Source organism: Rhamphochromis sp. 'chilingali' (genome assembly GCF_963969265.1).
Source record: "Rhamphochromis sp. 'chilingali' genome assembly, chromosome: 11".
NCBI lineage: Eukaryota > Metazoa > Chordata > Actinopteri > Cichliformes > Cichlidae > Rhamphochromis > Rhamphochromis sp. 'chilingali'.
In genome coordinates, this window is record NC_137938.1 from 21,208,695 (window position 1) to 21,220,101 (window position 11,407).

An 11,407-nucleotide genomic window follows, 5' to 3' on the forward strand; every position below is an offset into this window, starting at 1 on the left:
TCAGTTTGGGATTTTGTAGGGAACCAATGAAGAGAAGCCAATGTGGGAGAAATATGCTCTCTCTTTCTTGTCCCTTCAGTACTCTCGCTACAGCATTCTGGATCAACTGAAAGTAATGAATTACAATAGCCTAGCCTAAAAGTAATAAATGCAATGAACTAGTTCTTCATCGTCACTCTGAGACACAGCATATCAGCACAAACACCTCAAATCAACTGTCAAGCATGGTGATGGAGAGGTGATAATTATGCTTTTTCTTGCAACCACAGGAGTTGGGCACTTTGCAATCATTGACTCGATGATGAACTCCTCTGCATACAAAAGTATTCTAGAGTCAAATGTGAGGACATCCATCTGACATCTAAAGCATGGACGAAATTAGGTCATACAACTCTAGGACAATGATTTGGGATCCAAATCCAACAAATGATACAAACACAACAGCAAATCTACAACAGAATGACTGAAAAAGAAACGGATCAAGCTGACTGACTGAAAAGCTGTGGTGGGACCTAAAGAGATTTGCATAAATGAATGCCCACAAACCTCAATGATCTGAAGCAATAAAGTATTCTTCCAGAAAAGAAGTAATTCAACTTATTGTTGCTGAAGGAAATTCTACAAGCTGTTTAATCCTGTGTACTTAGTTTTTCCACATATTTCTTCTGGAGTTTGGCTTAGCTTTTTTTTAAAAAAAACAAAAAACTAATAGCTGTATCAATTTTTATAACACCCTGATATGTAAAACATTGTAATCGACCAAAGGTGTACTTTCTTAGTTTGCCAAAGCCATGATGAATTTATTTCTTTTAATAACACGTATCGTTATTGACTAGCAGTTGCGGTTTACCCAATCTGAAACCTAATTATGAGAGTGATGACAACCGACAACAGCTATTTCATGAGGTGAGAACGTTTGACAACACGTACAATAGATAGAAGAATTGACTCTTCTGTTGTGATTTATAATTGTATCTCCATCTGCCTGGTAGAAATTGTTTTGCTTTATTTGCAGCTCCAGTGTAGAGTTTAAATTACTTCCTCGCTAAGAAAAGAACTGTATTGTTAGTCCTTCAAACCTGCTGCCTATTTGCTTTGTTGGCCTTTTGTTTCTCATCCAGTTCTGTAATTATTTCTATGCAGTAACTGTTGTTCCCACCTCAAAAGATTCACCTCAAATGTGTAATAGTTAATTGAAAATCCTTTCTAAGGCAAAGTAGAGGCACACATCAATTTTCTAGTCATTTATTAGGTATTATCAGGATATATGGAGCATGGCTGTGCTGATCAGCACTAATCATTTCTGATTTGACTCATAAGTTTGTGGCATTTCAAGTTTCATATGTTGTAAGGATAATATAAACCAGGAAAAACTTTTTCCGTTGCCTCTTGCTAAACAATATCCTGCAGTTTAGGTGATTTAAATCAGTGAAATTTGCCATCTTGCACCACATGGATAAGGAGGAAAATGTGTTTGCCCTTCATCTTGTTTAGTTACTCTCACTGGGATCATTATGGATATCTGTCTCTTTGCCTTTATCCTCACAGTGGAATTCAAAAATTGGGAGCTGCTTCTTTCTTCAGGCTTTGGCTACAGACACCGTAGCTACTCAACACTGACAGAGATCACAGTCATTAATCTGTTAAAAACAATAAACATCTGGCTTTCTGTCTTCCACATATTGCACCAATATGGTGCAACATGAGCCAATTAAAAACTTTTATACACACAGACACAAGCTTTTGTTCAAACACTCTTGATTACACTCTGTAATTCAGAGGACTGCATACACACTTACTGGAATCGGCATGCGCATACACACACACACATGTTCACGCATTAAAAATAGACAAACATTAAAGAGTTTGAGGAAATTAAGAGAAACACATAAAGAACTTCAGAACTCCAATTCCCAACCTCCCACTGGGGCAATCCCAGTGCTTTTCTTGCCTTTAGAACCAATCGGGAAAGAGCTAAATGAGCCTCAGTCATCAGAGGACTGAGTGATTGGTTTGGGGCTTTGAGGACGAGATAGGGACTCTCAGAGAAACACATTCATTCCAAAATCCCAAGCAAGACTTAGTCAGGCACCACATGTTGAAGACAAATTTGTTTACAGAGGCTGATTTTCACAGTGACGTGGCTAAATCTCAGATGAGTCACATGAGTGAATATTACAGATAATGTTAGAAAATGTGGGATTAAACCTAACAGTGCAGCCTCAGATTGTTATTTTTACAGCACTGACATTAGCTGTTGCAGTTTGTGTCCCTCAGGATGCTGCAACGTCGTCATAGGTTAGTTGGGTGTCACATGCTTCTTTTCTTGAGATCACAGCTTCATTTAAAGATTTCATTATGCTGTGCTGTAAAATGGCCTTCATAAATTGCCAAGTTAGTGCGATGAAGGGGTTTGTGTGATCCCAGGAGCTATGTTGTCCAGGGCAATTTGCGCATGGTAGGATCTCCACAGGAGGGAGATAGGCCTGTGATTGACAGACAGATTGGTGCTGAGCTGAGCAGGAAAGCAAAACTGTAACTATATCAGTCAGTCTACATTGTCACTGTCACCTACGGCCACAAGCTGTGGGAAGTGACCGAAAGAAAAAAGTTGTGAATACAAGCTGCAGAAATGAGCTTCCACAGAAATGGGGAGAAGAGCTTGGTCATTCAGAAGAAGGAGCTCAAAGAAGAGATGCTCTTCCTCCACACTGAAAGGAAAGAGTGGAGAAGGTCCAGGTTCTGACTAGGATGGCCTTTTAGGTGAGGTGTTTAAGGAATGTTTAACTGGTAGAGACCTCAGGGTGAGACCCAGGATGCACTGAATGGATTAGCTCTTGGCTGGTTTGGTAAAACATCTTGATGATCCCTAAGACTTTGGAGGAAATATTCTGTGGACTGATGATACAAAAGCTGAACTTTTTGCAAGGTTTGAGTCCCGTTACATCTGCATAAACTTAATACAGCATTTTATAAACAGAACATGATACCAAGAGCCAAACATGGTGGTCTTTGGCTGCTTTGCTACCACAGGATCTGGTGAACTTGTTGTTATTAACTCAAACTTACTTGGTTTCTGCAGCAGGACCCAAAACACACCAGCAAGTGTGTTTAATGGCTCTGAAAGGCACAAGGAAATAAAATATCGGTTTTTGTGTGCCCTAGTCAAACTCCAGACTTAAATCCAATTAAGATAGTGGACCTTAACTGTTCATGCTTGAAACCCTCCAATGTGAATTAAATTCTGGAACAAAGTGTGGGCCACAATTCTTCCACAGCATTGTGAAAGACTCCAGTTACCTGTTATTGCAAACTCTTTACTGCATTTCTTGGTGCCAAGGGTGGCACAACAAGTTATTAGGTTTGGGGGCAATTACTTTTTTACACAGGTAGGTTTGGATAGCTTTCTTCACTTATTAAAGGAATTCATCTTTTAAAAACTGCTTTTGTATTTATTAGAGTTGTCTTTGTTTAGTCTTAGAAATTGTTCAGTGATCTGAAACATGTAAATGTTATACATGAAAAAACAAAATAACAAGAAGAAATCAAACAGGAGGCAAATACTTTTCAAATCAAATCAAATCAAATCACTTTTATTGTCACATCACATGTGCAGGTACATTGGTACAGCACATGCGAGTGAAATTCTTGTGTGCGAGCTTCACAAGCAACAGAGTTGTACAAAATACAATAATGTAAACAAGCAAAATACAAGAATGGCTACATCTGAAACTAATAAATGTATGTACAATATATAATAGTATATGCAAAAAAAAAAAAAATTCTGGATGTGTATACTAAATGTTTTTCTACGTGTGTGTGTGTGTACACATATTTTACAAATTAAATAGAGTCAATAAATAAAATATATAAAAATATACAGAGTTGAGACATGTGCAAAACAGTGGCATTACTGTACAGTATGGAGTGCATAATGTTGAAGTTCCAGTAGTGAAGCTGAGGTGTCTATGACGTGTTCAGTAGTCTGATGGCCTGGTGGAAGAAGCTGTCTCTCAGTCTGCTGGTACGGGACCGGATGCTGCAGAACCTCCTTCTTGATGGAAGCAGTCTGAACAGTTTATGGCTGGGGTGACTGGAGTCCTTGATGATCCTCCCCGCTTTCCTCAGGCAGCGCTTCCTATAGATGTCTTGGAGGGAGGGAAGCTCACCTCCAATTATCCGTTCAGATCACCGCACTACTCGCTGGAGAGCTTTGCAGTTGTAGGCGGTGCTGTTGCCATACCAGGTGGTGATGCATCCAGTGAGGATGCTCTCAATGGCACAGTGATAGAAGGTCCTGAGGATGTGGGGGCTCATGCCGAATCTTTTCAGTCTCCTGAGAAAGAAGAGGCGCTGCTGCGCCTTCTTCACTGTGTTGTTTGTGTGTACTGACCACGTAAGATCCTCAGCCAGATGTACTCCAAGGAACCGGAAGCTGCTCACTCTCTCCACAGCAGCGCCGTTGATGGTGATGGGGGTGTGTACTTCTCTGCACCTCCGGAAGTCCACTATCAACTCCTTTGTCTTTGCGACGTTGAGGGTGAGATGGTTGTCTTGACACCAGTGGGTCAGGGCGCTGACCTCCTCCCTGTAAGCCGTCTCATCACCATTGGTGATAAGACCCACCACTGTAGTGTTGTCACAATGATGTTGGAGTTGTTAGTGGCCGTGCAGTCGTGGGTGTAGAGTGAGTATAGGAGAGGGCTCAGTACACACCCCTGTGGAGCACCAGTGTTCAGTGTGATGGGGGATGAGGTGATGCTGCCCAGTCTGACCACTTGGCGTCTGTCAGACAGGAAGCTAAGGATCCAGCTGCAGAGGGAGCTGCTCAGTCCTAGATCCTGCAGTTTCCTGTCCAGCTTCGAGGGAACGATGGTATTGAATGCTGAGCTGTAATCTACAAACAGCATTCTCACATATGTGTCTCTCTTCTCCAGGTGTGACAGGGCAGTGTGTAGTGTCAGGGCTATGGCATCATCAGTGGACCTGTTGTGGCGGTATGCGAACTGTAGAGGGTCCAGTGAGTCGGGTAGTGCAGAGCGGATGAAGTCCCTGACCAGCTTCTCGAAGCATTTGCTCACGATGGGGGTCAGGGCTACAGGTTGCCAGTCGTTCAATGAGGAGATGGTGGAGGATTTGGGTACAGGGACGACGGTGGCCATTTTGAAGCAGGCTGGGACTACAGACAGAGAGAGGGAAAGGTTGAAGATGTGCGTGAACACTCCAGCCAGCTGAGCCGCGCATGACTTGAGGACGCGGCCGGGAATCCCGTCCGGACCTGTAGCTTTGCGTGCATTCACCTTCCTGAAGCACTTCTGCACATCCTCCTCAGACACAGTGTGCGCACTGATGTCATCCGCGGTGCGCACACTGTCTCACTCTCTCATGGTGTTCGCTGTGTCGAATCTAGCGTAGAATACGTTTAGATCCTCACACAGACAGATGCTTTTTCATAGCATTATAATATTAACAAATTTAATAAGAAGAAACTGATATAGATATCAACAAGGAAACAACCTAAAGCAAGCATACTGAACATGGAGACAATAAGACTCGCAGTAAACATAAAGATAGATACAAGGGAACATGTGAGGACAAAAACATGGACAGGATGAGAAAGATGAGCCAGAGGTCGGAGCAGATAAGAAAACACAGAAGAAACTTAAACTACTCCTGATACAAATCAGAAGTCAAAGATGTCAGAGGAAATAAAGCTTCCAATATACTAGAATTAAAAACATCAAACCAAGAACCCAAAAATCTAACAAGCACAGGAATCAAAACTTCGAATACCTGGAATTTAAAAAATAAATAAATAAATAAAAACATCATAAACAGAGAAAAATTCTCCCAAACTCCCAAATGACAAAAACCCTTCTGATAATAACAACAGATGTTTAGTACATGGACTCCAAATAAAAGAGTGTTTTGTTTAGTGTGCGTACACTGAGCATTGGGCTAGTAGGGTTCTTACTCTGAGCTGTTAGCTAACAGAATCAGTGCATGGACTCCTGTCATATTATTACATTTGAGGCGTTAGCTGGCGAAGTTAGAATGGATATTTTCCCTCCCTGGGTGCTCCTGGGAGGATAAACAGGCCATCCATAATTAACAGCCGCTCCGCCTGCATTCTGATCCACTCTGCTTTAAAAAGAACAACTGTCACCATCAGTTAGAGAGGGGGAGAGGGGGATGAGTAGCAGTAGAGTGGGTGAAACACAGACACACACACACAGAGAGATGGGGAGATCATGCTCAGGAAAAGATTTGCTTCCTGTATATTAAAAGCACCGTTACACATTCTCTCTCCTAGTTTGATGTGCTTTGCATTTCTTGGAAAAAGCTGATCCAGTCAACATCACTGCTGTTTGGTTTACAGCTGGAGAACCTAGGAAGAGTAGTGTGAGTTAAGTGCAGTTGTTTGGGTGATCTTCATACTGTGTTGTGAGTATGATATGTGTTGTGCTTAGCCTGCAGTGTGACTTTAATAACTGGATGATCGTAGGCTCTCTAAGGACAGTGTCTCCACAGCAGCTCACGAACTCCATCTCATTCTAAACTCAAACTGTAGGAAACCTGCCACAGCTTAGTGAGGTCGTGTTTTGGATGTTTTCTTTAGTTAATATCTGCTGCCTCACTGTCACCGCAGTGGTTTTGTCACAGCTAATAACGGCTGCGTTTCCTCTTTGATTTACCAGTGGCTGGCTCTGTTACTATAGTTCCTTTCATTAGAACCTACTTGGATCGACTCGCCACGGCTCACCACAGCCTGACTCCAATCAACTGGTTTTCCATTGGAATCGAGTACCACCTAATGTGCGTAGTTGTTGTTATAACAATGCATTCCAGCATCCGTGACGCAATAAGTATGCGCCACAAACGGCACAACAAAGGTGGATGTCGAGGCGACGATATACCTGCTGCTCAGTCTGTGGCTTTTCATCAGACTCAGTGGAACATGGCGTTGTTTTTGTAGCCATTTCCCTCGTTGCCAGGTTTCAAAAATGGTAGTTTTGATTTTTGTGAACAAGACGCTCTCATGACTCATCGAGTGACACCACTAACTGCTCAGATTTTTTTTAATTAAAGCAACACACAGAGAGCATATTGCACTAACTGTAAACTTCCATGGACCTGGATTACAGTACAAGACTAACACTGAATCACTGCAGCTAAATTTTGGCAATAGGTGACTTGCAGTTCTTGATTTTTATATCCTTTTTGTTGTTGTTGTATTGTGATAACGGTGTTTCCTCTCATTTAACATGGCAAAACACCACCAAAGCCTCTGGCATAAATAAAGTTAAAGATGTGTTTGTCTTATATTATGACAGCATTAGTAGGCAACTAAAATCAGCTGTTTGCTCTAGTCATTATTTCTTGGATTGACGAACGACTTCAGCCACAAACCCATGCCAACCTTCCATACAGACATATTTTAAACAGATTAGAGATGATGTCACTGATCAAGTTCTTACAATGACTCACTGATGACGATGACTCCTCTGGGTCCTCAGAATGATGTCATCAGTTTAAATAACATGCCGGTGATAACCTACAGCGTTACTAATTTAAAAAAAGACACATGTTTAATTCAAAACATGCACACATCAGGCTCACATATGTGGGAAAGGTACACATAGTTCCATGTAAGTGCTTGCATATGACACACACATTCACACGCACGAGCCCAAACACAGGGAGAAACATGTATATTCTTACTCACCCAGAACACATTTTGCCTCTGGCTCTCAAATGAACAATCTGTGACTTTATAATGTATTTAGTCAGAACATATTCAACATGAAAGCAGGAAGCTTCTACTGTGCTTCTCCGAATGAAAGGATGCAATTATCCAGAGCTTTTACAAAACAGAATATTTCCACCTGCTGAACCTGCCAGCTAATTCAAACCATAAACAACAACAATGCAATATTTTATACCTCCACCAAGGCTGACAAGTTCCCTCAACACTATACATGGACTGAGTTTGAAGATCCAGAAGTATTTCTGAATCTGTATTAGTTTGTGATATTACCTTAAGAAGATCGAGACAATATATGCCAGTTTTGGATATTTCAATTTGACAAGCATATAAAGATATGATATGAAATCTACAATTTCAGTGTGAATTGCAATGTAAACTGAATCCTTCCAGTCCTTACTAGATCCAGATCTGAAGTCAGATTGATGTTCAAATAAGGCAAAGCCCCACCTTCGGTAAAGTTTTAATCCAAATCAGTGCTTAACACCAAATCGTGTTTATAGTTAAGGTAAACCCCCCAAAAAATAGTTAAAAAAAGAAAAAGGTACAGGCAAATCTAGATATTGTACTAAAGATATTGTTCTGCAGCATCCGGTCCCGTACCAGCAGACTGAGAGACAGCTTTTTCCATCAGGCCATCAGACTGCTGAACACTTCATAGACACCTCAGCTTCACTACTGGAACTTTAACATTATGCACTCCATACTGTACAGTAATGCCACTGTTTTGCACATGTCTCACTCTGTATATTTTATTTTATTTATTTTATATATTTTATTTATTGTTTACTCTATTTAATTTGTAAAATATGTGTACACACACACACACACACACGTAGAAAAATATTTAGTATACACATCCAGAAATGCATATACTATTATATATTGTACATATATTTATTAGTTTCAGATGTAGCCATTCTTGTATTTTGCTTGTTTACATTATTGTATTTTGCACAACTCTGTTGCTTGTGAAGCTCGCACACAAGAATTTCACTCACATGTGCTGTACCAATGTACCTGCACATGTGATGTAACAATAAAAGTGATTTGATTTGATTTGATTTAAAGTAGTTGTACTTTTCATTTTGCATTTTTCATTTTGATTCATAATTACAAATAATATTTAACTTAAGTAATTGAAATAATAACCTCTTGTGAATCACCACTCTACCATGATGAATGGATTTTTGTGTTCCAGTGATTCCAGGAGCTCTGAGTTGTTGTTGTTGTTGTTGGGTTCAGTTTCCCCATCACCAAATTGCTCCTGGGTGAGGACTTGGAGTAGAGCTGCTACTCCACATTGAAAGTGCCAGTTGAGGTGGTTTGGGTATCTGAATAAATGCCTCCTAGGTGAGGTTTTTTAGATATGTCTTACCAGGAGAAGAACAAGGCAGACCCAGGGTATGCTGGCTATCCTTTCCAGCTCACTCTGAGCTCAAATGGATTGCCAGGAAGGTGGGTCGGTGGATGGATGGATGGATGGATGGATGGTTATTTACCTTATACTGGGCCTTGGTTCAGCACCTATGTTCAAGCACGAACCATTTTAGTACTCTCTCTGTCCATTTGAGCAAACTTTCTTCTGATTGTCCGAAAACATGTGAACAAAAGGTTTGGACTGCAGGACATTATTGGGAATGCTTGCTATCACTGGCACCATACAAAGCTGAGACAGAATAAACAAAAAGCACCAGTGTGGTATTTCTTAACTACTCTGCCTACTGTGTCCTGCATTTGAGTTGTTAACCTGTTGCTCTGTGTTTATATCGATAATGTTCTGGATTTTAAATGAATGAGCACATTTGCATACTTTTTTGGCAGTTTTACACACTGTTAAAAAAATCCGTAAATTTAGGGGTCCCTTTACCGTGGATTTGCTACGGATTCGCTCCGTTTTGCGAAATACGGAAAGTTTGCTGTTGCGCAAGGCAGAATTTTCTCCCCCAGCCAGAATATTCCGACGCCATTACTTTCAGTGCGGTCAGTGCCTACCTAAATTTCTGCAAGTCACAAGGAAAGTTGGAAACAGGTTGGTTGTGTGGAATGAGAATGAGAATGGAGTGCCACCTTGTTCCCCCTCGTACATTAAATTGGTCTCGATAGGCAGTTGGTAGTGGTGTGTATGTGAGTGGACGTTTGCTGCTAGCTGCGTTAGCATTAGCCAGCCGCCTGCGCTTCGTAAGTACATCAAAAACCATTTTTTCCCTCCCTCTTACATGAAATTTGGTCTCGATAGTCAGTTGGTAGCCGTGTGTGTTTCATGGTAACATTTGAATGTGTGGGTTTTGCGTTATTTTGAAGCGTGGTTTGCCCAACTAAAGTTAACGTTAGCCCATAAGTTGGATGCGCGCGCGTGTGTGTGTGTGTGTGTGTGTGTGTGTAAATTAGCCACATGTGTGTATTGTTATAGCTCGCTGTGTTACGTTAGCATGCAACTGAACATGGTAATAATTAAAAGGGGTGATAGTTAAGTAGAATCAGATTTCATTGCAGAAAACATTGCAGCCCAAAGAGAGTGGCCCATGCAGCCCAACGCAGATTACTTATTTGAAGGTACCTGAAAAGTGAATATGCTTCACTGTGCTGATATAAATTTATTGTTTTCATATTGATTCTGTTCTGATTCTGGCTATCCGTCAATTGGCAAATTCAATCTCTTAAAAATGTTGACTTGTAACATTTGTGGCTTTAACGCTCGGTCTTCGACTGATTACTTGAAACACTGCCGAACACACAGAAATAATAATAATGTATCTTTTTTATGTGGCCATAGGGATTGCAGAAGGAAGTTTAACACATACAGTAGCCTTGCTGTGCATATGTCACGAGCTCATGTAGACAGAAGGAGCACACAAACATGGAACCGTAATGTGTCTGTACAGTTAAGGTGCTTGTTTAATTTTTGCAGCAGTGAATATGATGATCTTAAAACTTTAAAGTGTCATTTGAGTGGTCACATAGATGAGGGTTTGACTGTAACGTGTCCCTTTGATGGATGTTCTAAGACATTCAATGTAAAGTCATCCCTAACGCATATTTCCAGATACCATAAAGGGTGGGATGTTACCAAGATAGCCCCAGTTCATATATGTGAACTAACAGAACGGTCTTTCCAAGGTGAAGGATCACATGTAGAACCTGAAGAACCTGAAAGTTTTAACATTGATGCAGAACAAAGTGATAATTTCTGCAGTGATCAAGTGAAAGACAACTTCACAGAGAGTCTTGCTCAGTTTTACTTGGGTTTACAGGCAAAATATTTGGTTCCAGCCTCCACAATAACAGAAATAGCAAATGAAATGAGAACTATAAGTGATATTCAACAGGAATATACTGTGGATGCACTAGCCTGTGAACTGGGGCAGTATGGTGTTCCAAGGGAGACTGTAACATCTCTTGGGAATAGTATATACGAGCAGAGCCCTATGCACAAGGCATTACATTCTTATTTTAAAAGGTGCATTAGGGCAAGTAAGAACTTCATAAATGTAACCAAGTCTCTGGCTGAACGGCACCAGTTGCTTCAGGCTTATCAGTCTTGTGGTACCTTGTTTCGTTCCCAGGTTCATGTCTCAGACTCAACACGGTTCTATCCAGAGCTCTATGACCAGAACATAAAGACAGTGGTTGGAGAATTTG